The sequence below is a fragment of the Hyla sarda genome, chromosome 3 (genome assembly GCF_029499605.1).
Source record: "Hyla sarda isolate aHylSar1 chromosome 3, aHylSar1.hap1, whole genome shotgun sequence".
NCBI lineage: Eukaryota > Metazoa > Chordata > Amphibia > Anura > Hylidae > Hyla > Hyla sarda.
The window spans coordinates 349580145-349595340 of NC_079191.1; the positions used below are offsets into that span (position 1 = coordinate 349580145).

The 15196-nt window shown below is 46.3% G+C and overlaps 1 protein-coding gene and 1 long non-coding RNA gene across 8 annotated transcripts in view; one reads left to right on the forward strand and one right to left on the reverse strand.

The window, feature by feature from the left end:
- The window catches only part of SLC8A1 (solute carrier family 8 member A1), a 568703-nt gene that overhangs the window by 184998 nt on the left and 368509 nt on the right, over positions 1–15196 (reverse strand). The window lies entirely within an intron of this gene.
- Positions 1–15196, forward strand: part of LOC130362664 (uncharacterized) — an 81901-nt gene that overhangs the window by 13221 nt on the left and 53484 nt on the right. Inside the window, exon 4 of one of the 3 annotated variants that reach the window (XR_008891513.1) lies at positions 2795–2855. The exons of the other annotated variants lie outside the window; for them this stretch is intronic. This is a non-coding gene — a long non-coding RNA (uncharacterized LOC130362664). The remainder of the gene's footprint in view (positions 1–2794; positions 2856–15196) is intronic. 3 annotated transcript variants of the gene reach the window in all.

Here is a 15196-nt window from a genome sequence, read left to right on the forward strand (position 1 = left end):
AAGATTACAAGTTATAAGATACCAATAAATATAATACAGGCTAATGTTTAGGTCAACATTTTATTTTTCGTTGCCTTCTTAGAGGACCTCTGTTCCTAAAAATAAATTTTATATGGTTTTCCACAACTGTCCTATAATCTGGAAGAAGAGACAGTCCACCCCCTATAACACTGGTGGATAATGGCAAAAAAAAAAATAACCTTGGACTCAGGTGCTCAGAAGCTCCAAAGTTATTCAGCCAAAAGAATAAAGATATAAAGACGAAAGCCCTTTATTCCATATAGCAATAACCTGTTTCGGGGTTAGCACCCCTTCATCAGAGTACTTTGTTAATCTGAAGAAGGGGTGCTATGCTCAAAATGCGTTATTGCTGTACTGAATAAAGTACATTCATCCTTACATCTTCATGCTTCTAGCTGAATAACTTCAAAGCTCCTAAGCGCCGGAATCCATGGTCATTTTTCTTGCCATTACCCAGCATCTATATTCCACCAGTTGTTTTCCTGGGACCTTTGGGCTTGCACACGATGATCTTTCAAGTGTGTAACCCTAACAGGGTTATTTGCATACTTTATGTATTCACAAAGTCTGCTGTACCCTGTTTCTGGGGTCCCCTATTTTATTGGGGTAATGCACAAGGCACCGTCTTCCGGACTTTACTGTTTTCTTTTCCCTATAGATTTACAGATAACACTGGGTCATAGAAATTTTACTATATATGAAATAATGGGAAGCCAAACTCTGTGTTGTCACACACTGATCTGTGTATTTTCACGAGTGACATCTAGAACCAAACAGAAAAGGCAAAACACAGGTGCATGACGCATAGTTGCATTATGGTTGCAGGAAAAGAAGAAATGCATCATGGGAGGTAAATGTACAACAATACAAAGTAAATGTCAAGAAATAATGAATGATTATACAAAGGACAGGGCCCATTGATACAAATTTCCAATTCATTAGAGTCATTAAATTTTCATTTGTTGAATATGATGCCTGTTCCGGTATTAGTTATTATTATTATGTGCATAAATGAATAATTATTTACACATATTCCACTTACTAAAAACACGTGCAACTCACAATGGTAGGATGACACAAAAGCGTTTGTTTATTAGAAGTCTATTCCCTCTTGGGAATGACTGCAGCTCACAAAATGTGAATTTGTGCATTCTACTACATATAAGCCTTATTCACACTAGTGACTGGAAGTCCCCCTAAATACAGTAATACATGGTGGTTTCCAGTTGAATTAAGTTTTAACAACAGCATCCTTTAAAGGGGTATTCCAGGAATTTCTTTTATATGACTATGCTACAGAGGCTGTAAAGTTAGTGTAGTTCATAATATAGTGTCTGTACCTGTGTGTGACGGTTTTCTCACAATTCTTCTGTGATTTTCACCCCAATATGTATTTTTAACAGCATACAAAATGATGGTTGTCTCAGATTTTTCCCAGGTTACAATTTGTCCGAGACCTGACTCACTAGTCAGCTGATGACAGGGAGCCTGTTTGCTTCAATGGGTGGAGGGATCGCTTGGTGGGAGAGAGATCAAACTGCAACTAATGCAACAGCTGTAGGCACCCTGATTGAAAACCACAGGCTTTGAATGGATGCAGCTCATTTAGGTTTCAATGGGTGGGGTGGCTGATGTGTGGGAGGGTGGAAAATGGAATTGTGGGATTTGTAGTCCAAAAAAGAAAAGTCAAACAGAAAATACCAGTACACAAACAGCTAGCCACAGTGTTATGGTAATCACACAACATAGCCATTTATCCCGAAGACAAGCGCAGATCCTTCCAAAGCATGTCCATTACTGTCTGCCAGGTACATACTAAAATCCCCTTTTGGTGGATAACCCCTTTAAAACTAGAGATTTCCATTTGCCCTTTAGAGAAAGGATTGTGCTGGGTCACATGCAATACAGATACCCCCAAAACAGAAAACTCAGTAAAGCTGCGCACTATAAAGTATACCAATCCACCAGTGTTATGTTAAAGGGGTTGTATAAGTTAAGAAAGCACCACATTCTATGGGTTGGGACTGGTATTATTGCTGAGCTTCATTTACTTATAGGGCATGTCATAGATTTACAGTAAAAACTCTCCAAAAGAACACCTTTTATAGAAAGCCACCCCTTTAACCAGACAAAATTGTATCTTGTTGCCGGCCATAGCTATGTCCCGCCTTGGCCAGTAATAGACTAAGCGGCAGTGTGATGTAACATGCCCTGGCACCAGGAAGAAGGCTGTGCCCGTTACATGACACTGCCGCTCAGCCTATCACTGGCTGAGGAGGGACATCGCTGCAACCAACAGTGTGACAACGCCCCAAAAGCAGGAAGAAGACCAGAGTCGGAGGACAGCAGAAGGTAAGTTAGTTCATTATTTTAAAGGCGGCAGTCTGGGCACTTAGGATAAATAAAACATTTTGCACTCACTTTTTATAACGCTTTAGGAAGTTAAAGCAATATCCTGATTGGCTGATCTACTTTTTCCCTTTTTGATAAATCTCCTAAATCTCTAACCGCTAAATTGTGGTTTTCTGTTCACATTTATATTTTGTACATAAGATTGCCATGCTCAGAGAGAGAAAAGTTCTACATAATTGTTGAATTTATAAAATAAGCAGCATTGCCGTGTAATGTACCTTTCTACATGGTGTTTTGGAGTAAAGCCGTCTGATAATAGCTCTGCAGTTGGTCATCAAATCAGGAGAGATTTTCACTTCTCAGATGTGGTCTCTGAAGCAGACTGAAAGCTATGCATTAAAATGTCCATTTAATTTTACAGCTCATAGAATCCAATCCAGGAAGGAAGGCTCAGCCGAGAACAAACCTTCCATCTATCATAGGTATGAAGATGACACGTCTTACTTAACACCCTGAAAAGTATGGGGAGGCGAGATAGCTTCTCTAAGAAAATTATATTTTCTTTTAAGTACATCTTATGTAAGATTTTACTAAGTTTCTTTCTGAAAAAAGAGAGAGGTGTGTTGGCATCGTAAAGACTGAACATTTCTTAAGTTTTAGCACATTATTGGATGAAAACCAAACAATGCCAGTGTTCTTCTATGTGCAGTGTAGGGGTATGTCTATATATGGTGTATATGCTACAGATTTTAGGCTAGGTTTCAACTTTTTTTTCCCCAAAAAACTCCCCCCAAAAAAGCCCCAAATGCTGCACTGTTTTTGTTTTTTTGGGGAGAAAAAAAAAATGCAGCAGCCAGATGTCAGCTGCAAATCTATAGAGATTTATGAGATGCCATACCCACTTGGCGTTTTTGTCTTTTGGGTATCTGGTGCTTATTTCTATGAAATCTTGGCATCTCTCTCCCATAGAAGTCTATGGAGATGCAAAAACGCCATTAAAACCAAATTAGGGTTTTTTCGGACCAAAAAAAATGCTGTCAAAAAAATGTGAAAACCTAGTCTTACAGTTGCAGGGAAGCGGATGAGGTTTAAAATAAATATCTACACACATTGTAAGAATATGCAAAAACTGTAAAAACAAAAACTCTCTGGTTTTGCCCCTTGCAAAAGGGTTCAGGTTTAATTTCTTAACCCCTTGAGGACGCAGGAATTTTTCATTTCTTTGCACTTTAGTTTTTTCCTTCTCGCCTTCTTACAATCATAACGCTTTCAATTTTCCATCTACAGACACATGAGGGCTTGTTTTTCGTGCCACCAATTGTACATTGTAATAACATCAATCATTTCACTATAAAATCTATGGCGAATAAAAAAATATGTATTTTTGAAATAGTCTGCTATAGATTTAAAAGGAAAAAAAAACTGAGAAATGCTAATGACAATGTAAAAAAAATAAAAAACAAAACAAAACAGAAAGCTGTGTGTGAATCCAGGCTAACGTAAATATGTATATTTCCTTACATTGTCTCTAAACCTGACATATCCCAAGATGTATGGCATGATATGTCAAAAAGGAAAAAATGTCAGATGCCTTGACGAATATCTTTGTTGCCCATGGGCTCCCATGTTTATAAATAAATATATATGTTTAATGTTTATGGATGGCTGTGATGGAGCCTCCTGACACATGCCATCCACTGGCCGGCCATCCATCATTCATATGCTTCTTTGTTTAAAAACAAATTTTGTCTTATATATGTATATGTCTTTTTGCTGGATGGTGAAAGATCATATTGAATTGGTAATATGACAAATTGTATACCTTAAATGCAACTGAAAAAGTGCGGACACATCTGTATGTTCACATTCTTAGGATTTACTATGGCAAATCTGATGTATATTTTACAGAAAACTCTGCTAACCAGCTATCCAAGGCTGACGCTCACTACATGCAGGGCCAGCTCTGCCTATAGGCAAAATAGGCGGCCGCCTAGAGCGCCCTCTTGATGGGGGGCACCACTCTGCCTGCCGCAAGAAAGGTACAACCAGCATTTGAACCACTCGCTCAGCCAGCATGGGGCATGTCAAAAGGCGGGCCAATGGGCGGAGTCAAGAGGGTGGCAAATTCAGCTTTGGCCTAGGGTGGCAAAAATTCTTGCACCAGCCCTGACTACATGCCTCAGATGGGCTGCCAGATCCACACAAACTCAGTGAGGCTAAACAGTGGCTCATCTGCGTGGAGTAAGCAGATCCTCCTAAATTGTTACTATAGATGTCTTTTTTTTGGAGTTTTTTGAGCCATAAATGGGCATGGATATCAAAGAGACAAGAATTGGTCTTTTCCTTACATTTTCCCCTCCTGGCTTATGGTCAAACTAATATTAAAAACTGTATGGAAGCCATATGCTGGAACGAAAAATGTATTCCATTACCAATTCTGCAGTTAGTTTATTCCAAGGTGAGGAACTGATTCTAGGGACACTGGCTAGTGTTATTTCCATGATCACCTGCAGTTGGGAAGTGTTGACTTTTCAGCAGTCCTAAGCAAAAGCCATTATGAAGTTACTTTCTTCTAAAATTTACACAGTTGCAGTCAGAATTGTATATGCCATCATTTAACATATTGAAAAGTAAGCAAAGCACTATTTAAAAACGTATTTACTATCTACATGAGTGCTGTACTCAGGTATCTCCGGCACTCCCATAGAGAATGCACAGAGCCCGTACTGAAATACTGCTCCATACAGAGCAGAGAGGTGGGGCCCTGTCTTGATGATCGCAAGGTGTCCCAGCAGTTAGACCCTTCACGATCAGACACTCCTTGGATAGGGGATAGGTTTTTTTAGGTACTGGAATACCACTTTAGATAGCATAGAAGAAAACAAAAGGCATCAGCACCAGAAATACCACTTACATCATTAAAGGGGTACTCAACCCCTCGACATCTTATCCCCTATCCAAAGGATAGGGGATAAGATGTCTGATTGCAGGGGTTCCGTCGCTGGGGACCCCCGCAATCTCTCTGCTGCACCCGGCAATCGTTTACAGCTTTTGTACTAGGGCTGGGCGGTATACCGGTTCATACCGAAAAAATTTTCCTGCACGATATGAATTTTTCCCCATACCGCAATACCGTTTTGGCCCCTCCCCCTTGGGAATGAATTATCAGCCCAGCACTGCGCTGTCCCCAATTCAGGGAACTAATCATATGTGACCCGCCAGCGCTGTTCTGCCCCCCCAATTAATTATTAGCCCAGCGCTGCACTGTCCCCATCGGGGTACTACTCACATATGTCACCCGCAAGTGCTGCCCTCCTCGTCCTCCTGTTTGTTGCGGCCGCCGGCGCTGACACTCTATACCAGTGGTCTTCAACCTCCAGATGTTGCAAAGCTAAAACTCCCAGCATGCCTGGACAGCCATTTGCTGTCCGGGCATGCTGAGAGTTATAGTTTTGCAACATCTGTGTCACGATGCCGGCTGGCAGGTAGTGGACCCTCTGTGCCAGAGAGGGATTGGCGTGGACCGTGCTAGTGGACCGGTTCTAAGCCACTACTGGTTTTCACCAGAGCCCGCCGCAAAGCGGGATGGTCTTGCTGCGGCGGTAGTGACCAGGTCGTATCCACTAGCAACGGCTCACCTCTCTGGCTGCTGAAGATAGGCGCGGTACAAGGGAGTAGGCAGAAGCAAGGTCGGACGTAGCAGAAGGTCGGGGCAGGCAGCAAGGATCGTAGTCAGGGGCAACGGCAGAAGGTCTGGAAACACTGGCAAGGGACACACAAGGAACGCTTTCACTGGCACTAAGGCAACAAGATCCGGCAAGGGAGTGCAAGGGAAGTGAGGTAATATAGGGAGTGCACAGGTGATAACTCTAATTGGAACCACTGCGCCAATCAGCGGCGCAGTGGCCCTTTAAATCGCAGAGACCCGGCGCGCGCGCGCCCTAGGGAGCGGGGCCGCGCGCGCCGGGACAGAACAGACGGGGAGCGAGTCAGGTAGGAGAGCCGGGGTGCGCATCGCGAGCGGGCGCTACCCGCATCGCGAATCGCATCCCGGCTAGCAGCAGGATCGCAGCGCCCCGGGTCAGAGGACGTGACCGGGGCGCTGCAGCGGAGGAGGTGAAGCGAGCGCTCCGGGGAGGAGCGGGAACCCGGAGCGCTCGGCGTAACAGTACCCCCCCCCTTGGGTCTCCCCCTCTTCTTGGAGCCTGAGAACCTGAGGAGCAGACTTTTGTCAAGGATGTTGTCCTCAGGTTCCCAGGATCTCTCTTCAGGACCACAACCCTCCCAGTCTACTAAAAAAAAATTTTTTCCTCTGACCTTTTTGGCAGCCAAAATCTCCTTGACCGAGAAGACGTCCGAGGAGCCGGAAACAGGAGTGGGAGGAACAGATTTGGGAGAAAAACGGTTGAGGATGAGTGGTTTGAGAAGAGAGACGTGAAAGGCATTAGGGATACGAAGAGAAGGAGGAAGAAGAAGTTTATAAGAGACAGGATTAATTTGACACAGAATTTTGAAAGGACCAAGATAGCGTGGTCCCAACTTGTAGCTAGGGACACGGAAGCGGACATATTTAGCGGAGAGCCATACCTTGTCTCCAGGGGAAAAAACGGGGGGAGCTCTTCTTTTCTTATCCGCGAACCTCTTCATGCGTGAAGAAGCCTGTAAGAGAGAATTTTGGGTCTCTCTCCATATAATGGAAAGGTCACGAGAAATTTCATCCACCGCGGGCAGACCAGAGGGCAAGGGGGTAGGGAGGGGGGGAAGAGGGTGACGGCCGTACACCACGAAAAATGGGGATTTGGAGGAAGATTCGGAGACCCTGAAGTTATACGAGAATTCGGCCCATGGAAGGAGATCTGCCCAGTCATCCTGGCGGGAGGAAACAAAATGTCGCAAATAATCACCCAGGATCTGGTTAATTCTTTCTACTTGTCCATTGGACTGGGGATGATATGCAGAGGAAAAATTTAATTTAATCTTGAGTTGTTTACAGAGAGCTCTCCAGAATTTAGACACGAATTGGACCCCTCTATCCGAGACAATCTGCGTAGGCAACCCGTGAAGACGAAAAATGTGTACAAAAAATTGTTTAGCCAACTGAGGCGCAGAAGGAAGACCAGGAAGAGGAATGAAATGTGCCATTTTGGAGAATCGATCAACGACCACCCAAATAACGGTGTTGCCACGGGAAGGGGGTAAATCAGTAATAAAATCCATACCAATCAGAGACCAAGGCTGTTCGGGGACAGGCAGAGGATGAAGAAACCCAGCGGGCTTCTGGCGAGGAGTCTTATCCCGGGCACAGATAGTGCAGGCTCGCACAAAGTCCCCAACATCCGTCTCCAGAGTCGGCCACCAATAGAAGCGGGAGATGAGTTGCACAGATTTCTTGATGCCCGCATGACCTGCGAGATGGGAGGAGTGACCCCATTTGAGGATTCCGAGGCGTTGGCGTGGGGAAACAAAGGTCTTTCCTGGAGGAGTCTGTCTGATGGAGGCAGGAGAAGTGGAGATCAGGCAGTCGGGTGGAATGATGTGTTGCGGAGGGAGATCAACTTCTGAGGCATCCGAGGAACGAGAGAGAGCATCGGCTCTAATGTTCTTATCGGCAGGACGAAAGTGAATCTCAAAATTAAATCGGGCAAAGAACAGAGACCACCGGGCCTGGCGAGGATTCAGCCGTTGGGCCGACTGGAGGTAGGAGAGGTTCTTGTGGTCGGTGTAGATAATAACAGGAAATCTTGATCCCTCCAGCAGATGCCTCCATTCCTCAAGTGCTAATTTAATGGCTAGAAGCTCTCGATCCCCGATGGAGTAGTTCCTCTCCGCTGGAGAGAAGGTCCTAGAGAAAAAACCACAAGTGACAGCATGCCCGGAAGGATTTTTTTGTAGAAGAACAGCTCCAGCTCCTACTGAGGAGGCATCAACCTCCAATAGGAAGGGTTTGGAAGGGTCAGGTCTGGAGAGCACGGGAGCCGAAGAAAAGGCAGACTTGAGTTGTTTAAAGGAGTCTTCTGCTTGAGGAGGCCAGGACTTGGGATCAGCATTTTTCTTGGTTAAAGCCACGATAGGAGCCACAATGGTAGAAAAATGTGGAATAAATTGCCTGTAATAATTGGCGAACCCCAAAAAGCGTTGGATAGCACGGAGTCCGGAGGGGCGTGGCCAATTTAAGACGGCAGAGAGTTTGTCTGGATCCATCTGTAGTCCCTGGCCAGAGACCAAATATCCTAGAAAAGGAAGAGATTGGCATTCAAACAGACATTTCTCAATTTTGGCATAGAGTTGGTTGTCACGAAGTCTCTGTAGAACCATACGGACATGCCGGCGGTGTTCCTCTAGATTGGCAGAAAAAATTAGGATATCGTCCAGATATACCACAACACAGGAGTATAATAGATCACGAAAAATTTCATTGACAAAGTCTTGGAAGACGGCAGGGGCATTGCACAGTCCAAAGGGCATGACCAGATACTCAAAGTGTCCATCTCTGGTGTTAAATGCCGTTTTCCACTCGTCCCCCTCTCTGATGCGGATGAGGTTATAGGCGCCTCTTAAGTCCAATTTAGTGAAGATGTGGGCACCTTGGAGGCGATCAAAGAGTTCAGAGATGAGGGGTAAGGGGTAGCGGTTCTTAACCGTGATTTTATTAAGACCGCGGTAGTCAATGCAAGGACGTAGGGAGCCATCTTTTTTGGAGACAAAGAAAAATCCGGCTCCGGCAGGAGAGGAGGATTTACGGATAAAGCCCCTTTTTAGATTCTCCTGGACGTATTCGGACATGGCAAGAGTCTCTGGGGCAGAGAGAGGATAAATTCTGCCCCGGGGTGGAGTAGTACCCGGGAGGAGGTCGATAGGGCAATCATAAGGCCTGTGAGGAGGTAGAGTCTCAGCTTGTTTTTTGCAGAACACATCCGCGAAGTCCATATAGGCCTTGGGGAGACCGGTTACTGGAGGAACCACAGAGTTACGGCAAGGGTTACTGGGAACCGGTTTTAGACAGTTCTTAGAACAAGAGGACCCCCAACTCTTGATCTCCCCAGTGGACCAATCCAGGGTTGGGGAATGAAGTTGAAGCCAGGGAAGTCCAAGGAGAATCTCCGAGGTGCAATTGGGGAGGACCAAAAGTTCAATCCTCTCATGATGAGATCCGATGCTCATAAGAAGGGGCTCCGTGCGGAAACGTATGGTACAGTCCAATCTTTCATTATTTACACAATTGATGTAGAGGGGTCTGGCGAGACTGGTCACTGGGATGTTGAACCTGTTGACGAGAGAGGCCAAAATAAAATTTCCTGCAGAACCAGAGTCCAAGAAGGCCACTGTAGAGAAGGAGAAGGCAGAAGCAGACATCCGCACAGGCACAGTAAGACGTGGAGAAGCAGAGTAGACATCAAGGACTGTCTCACCTTTGTGCGGAGTCAGCGTACGTCTTTCCAGGCGGGGAGGACGGATAGGACAATCCCTCAGGAAGTGTTCGGTACTAGCACAGTACAGGCAGAGGTTCTCCATACGGCGTCGTGTCCTCTCTTGAGGTGTCAGGCGAGACCGGTCGACCTGCATAGCCTCCACGGCGGGAGGCACAGGAACAGATTGCAGGGGACCAGAGGAGAGAGGAGCCGAGGAGACGAAACGCCTCGTGCGAACAGAGTCCATATCTTGGCGGAGTTCCTGACGCCTTTCAGAAAAACGCATGTCAATGCGAGTGGCTAGGTGAATAAGTTCATGTAGATTAGCAGGAATTTCTCGTGCGGCCAGAACATCTTTAATGTTGCTGGATAGGCCTTTTTTGAAGGTCGCGCAGAGGGCCTCATTATTCCAGGACAATTCTGAAGCAAGTGTACGGAATTGTACGGCATACTCGCCAACGGAAGAATTACCCTGGACCAGGTTCAACAGGGCAGTCTCAGCAGAAGAGGCTCGGGCAGGTTCCTCAAAGACACTTCGGATTTCCGAGAAGAAGGAGTGTACTGAGGCAGTGACGGGGTCATTGCGGTCCCAGAGCGGTGTGGCCCATGACAGGGCTTTTCCGGACAGAAGACTGACTACGAAAGCCACCTTAGACCTTTCAGTGGGAAACAGGTCCGACATCATCTCCAGATGCAGGGAACATTGGGAAAGGAAGCCACGGCAAAACTTAGAGTCCCCATCAAACTTATCCGGCAAGGATAAGCGTATCCCAGGAGCGGCCACTCGCTGCGGAGGAGGTGCAGGAGCTGGCGGAGGAGATGACTGCTGAAGCTGTGGTAGCAACTGTTGTAGCATAACGGTCAGTTGAGACAGCTGTTGGCCTTGTTGCGCAATCTGTTGTGACTGCTGGGCGACCACCGTGGTGAGGTCAGCGACAACTGGCAGAGGAACTTCAGCGGGATCCATGGCCGGATCTACTGTCACGATGCCGGCTGGCAGGTAGTGGACCCTCTGTGCCAGAGAGGGATTGGCGTGGACCGTGCTAGTGGACCGGTTCTAAGCCACTACTGGTTTTCACCAGAGCCCGCCGCAAAGCGGGATGGTCTTGCTGCGGCGGTAGTGACCAGGTCGTATCCACTAGCAACGGCTCACCTCTCTGGCTGCTGAAGATAGGCGCGGTACAAGGGAGTAGGCAGAAGCAAGGTCGGACGTAGCAGAAGGTCGGGGCAGGCAGCAAGGATCGTAGTCAGGGGCAACGGCAGAAGGTCTGGAAACACTGGCAAGGGACACACAAGGAACGCTTTCACTGGCACTAAGGCAACAAGATCCGGCAAGGGAGTGCAAGGGAAGTGAGGTAATATAGGGAGTGCACAGGTGATAACTCTAATTGGAACCACTGCGCCAATCAGCGGCGCAGTGGCCCTTTAAATCGCAGAGACCCGGCGCGCGCGCGCCCTAGGGAGCGGGGCCGCGCGCGCCGGGACAGAACAGACGGGGAGCGAGTCAGGTAGGAGAGCCGGGGTGCGCATCGCGAGCGGGCGCTACCCGCATCGCGAATCGCATCCCGGCTAGCAGCAGGATCGCAGCGCCCCGGGTCAGAGGACGTGACCGGGGCGCTGCAGCGGAGGAGGTGAAGCGAGCGCTCCGGGGAGGAGCGGGAACCCGGAGCGCTCGGCGTAACAATCTGGAGGTCCGCAGGTTGAAAACCACTGCTCTATACTGTATCCCTATGCCCGGGCTGCAAAAGGTAAACAAAATAAACTTTAACTCACCTTCCCCGTCAGTCCGGACCAGCTTCCTAGTGAATGGAACGTCGGAAAGCCGTCAGCCTATCACCGGCCTCAGCGATGTTCCGCCTCGGCCGGTGATAGGCTGAGCCCACTGTCATGTAAGAAGCCGTCTTCTTACATGACAGTGCGCTCAACCTATCACCGGCCGAGGCAGAACATCGCTGCGGTCGGTTATAGGCTGATGGCTGTCCAACGTTCACGTCCCCAGGAAGAGCGTAAGGCCGACGTAGGAACGTGCGTTAAAGTTTATTTTTGTTTACTTTTTGCAGCCCGGGCATAGGGATACAACGCACAGTATAGAGTGTCAGAACCGGCAGCCACAACAAACAGGAGGATGAGGAGAGCAGCGCATGCGGGTGACATGTGAGTAGTACCCTGATGGTGACAGAGCAGTGCTGGGCTAATAATTAATTTGGGGGGGGAATACCATTATATACCGTGGAACCGCCATAAGTTACAAAAATACCGCCATACACATATTTGGCCATACCGCCCAGCCCTAGTTTGTACCACAGAAATAAAGAATGTGCAGTTTAGCACAACCCTGTAATGTGCAGCACAGCATATACCCCACACAACTACTGATAAAAAGTCTGCTTACTTTATTTCATCCATTCAATCTTTGTAAAATCAATAGCAACCCTACAAGGACTGCTGACTTCATCTGGGTGTCTGTTATAACCGATTACATTAGAGAAGCTTGGCTAGTAAAGGGGTAGTCATGAATAGACACGTTCTGTTTAGAAGTCGGGTGAAAGGAAAGCGATGAAGAAGACTCACATGCTGTAGGCAGCGGGAGACAGAGCATATTTCTATACCAATAATTGTTCAATCCAATTCCCAAAATAACCACAGTCTATATTTACATGTGTTATGGGAGATGGTACGAATGTGTCTCCCTTGTCTGTGAATGGAGGTAAACACTATTACTCTTGGGACCTGTTGCCTGAGGAATGGAAAAGGTACAGGGCAATCTCAATTACTGTGAGCACTCAACAGGAAGGAGGATACAGAACCAGACTGCATGGAGTAACACTATATACACTGACGTTTTACTACACATCCTTTATTTGGAGCCTTTTTTTCATTGCAAAGCCTTTATTAAGAATGTTACTGCAAAATGTGATAGTATGTATAACACTTAATGGGTATTTACAGTCTTGGCTCAACAAAGTATGGGATTGTAAACTAAACTTGCTCAAGATCCAAGACGTATGTAACATTAAATCCACCTGGCTAATATTGTGTGTCCTTGACTCCATAAGACATCAGAAGATGTCTATGGTATCTGGCAAAACTGTAAACACCAGCTGACCAACACCAGTGTATAGAAGGTGCAGATACCGTATATACTCGAGTATAAGCCGAGTTTTTCAGCACGATTTTTCGTGCTGAAAACACCCCCCTCAGCTTATACTCAAGTGAACTCTCCGCCTGTTAATCCCTTTCAGTGGTCTTCAACCTGCGGATCTCCAGATGTTTCAAAACAACAGTTTTGAAACATCTGGAGGTCCGCAGGTTGAAGACCACTGCGGCCTTCATCATCATCCAACCCCCCCCCCTTTAGTTTTCTACTCACCTCCCCTCGGTGGGAAGGAAGGGTGAGCTGGTCCGGGCCATCTATGCTGCAGGGACCGTCCGGTGGGGAGGGTTAGTCGTTGCAGGCTGTCCATCTTCACCGGGGGGACGGTCTCTGAGGCATAGATGGCCCAGACCAGCTCACCCTTCCTTCCCACAGAGGGGAGGGGAGCAGAAAACTAAAGGGGGGGGGGTCTGGATGATGACGAAGGCCGCAGTGGTCATCAACCTGCGGACCTCCAGATGTTTTAAAACTACAACTCTCAACATGCCCAGACAGCCAATGGCTGTCCGGGCATGCTGGGAGTTGTAGTCTTGCAACATCTGGAGGTTCGCAGGTTGAAGACCGCTGGATTGACAGGCGGTGATGATGAAGGGGGGGTGTGACGATGACAGGAGGATGATGACAGGCGATGATGATGGGGGGATGTGGGATGATGACAGGGGGATGATGACAGGCAGTGATGATGAAGGGGGGGTGTGGGATGATGACAGGGGGATGATGACAGGCAGTGATGATGAAGGGGGATGATGACAGGCGGTGATGATGAAGGGGGGGATGATGACAGGGTAATGATGAAGAGGGTGGATGATGAAGGGGGGATGATGACAGGCGGTGATGATGACATGGGGGGATGATGTATTTCCCACCCTAGGCTTATAGTCAATAACTTTTCCTGGGTTTTTGGGGTGAAATTAGGGGCCTCGGCTTATATTCGGGTCAGCTTATACTCGAGTATATACGGTAAGTTTTATTAGTACTCTCTAAAACACAGAAAATAATTGTGCTTTTAAGTGCCAAGAGATACAAGTATGAATTCCAAATATTAATAGCTGCTAGAATGCCAAGAGAAAGTGTGCTGGTCTGGCAGTAACAGACGGCCTTTCTGCCACTGCAGGGGTGCGCGCTGACAGTACTTCTAGTGAGGATTCATGGACTGCATTCCAGAGAAAAGGGGTCATGTCCACTGTGACCTTGGCTAGAAGTTGGATCCTGTGGATATACTCCATCTTTATGTTATATACAGTATAGCCCACAACATGGGTATTACTGCTATTGCCACCTTATTTGTTTTATTATGTATGTTATTTGCGGAATACTGAGAGTAACATCTATTAGACTCTATGGTCCCTAATACTAACCATACCATAATTTAGGCACTTCCCTGAGGATGTCGCCCTTACCGCCGATAGAAACGCGTTGGGAGCACTAATTGTTTATTAGTGGTATATAGAGGTACCCATGAGGTGCATTAGGATTAACATTGCACTCCGGGCTATCCAGTACTTTTTTTGGCATTTTAGCAGCTATTATAATTTGGAATTCATACTTATCTTTCTCATAAATATAACATGCACATTAGGGCCTTCAACAATGCATAATTGTAGGTTGGTTTAATTTTTTTTTTTAACACATCTTATAGATGCTTGATCGGACCTTTGGAATTTTGAAGCCAAGGTAATACCCTGCATACTCTTTAATGTTTCTCAAATCCTTCATGAAATATTATTGCAAAGTTATAGGATGCACTATCCTATTGCCTCTGCCGAGAAAGGGTATACTGTAGGTAGTAAGTCAAAATAACATTCACAGAAATGCCATGACCCAAGGTTTCCCAGCAGGTTTCCCTATTCCACTTATCAAGTAGTTGAACACCAGCACATAGCTAATGTAAGATGTTCTTGAAAAGTGTATGAGAAGAAGTCTGGTTACATATTTAAGTGGAATTAGATAATTTTGAATATAAATAATACCTGCATATACTACAGATGAAATGAAATCTCATATTTCATTATGTTGTTGACTTAATAAGGAGCTCGGCAACTCACACGTTGTGGCATGAAAAGGGTTAAACCGATGAGCCTTTATTTGATCCTCCAGAACGTGCTGCACACTGTGCAGCCTGATATGTCTATAATAGGTAAATCGCATATCTTATAGTAAACTGTATAAAAAATCGCCTTCCTAGTTACTATGGAAAAAGAGAACATGGCAGAAAATAGATTTTACTGGCTCCAAGTTTGAAGCTAGAAATAGACAGTTC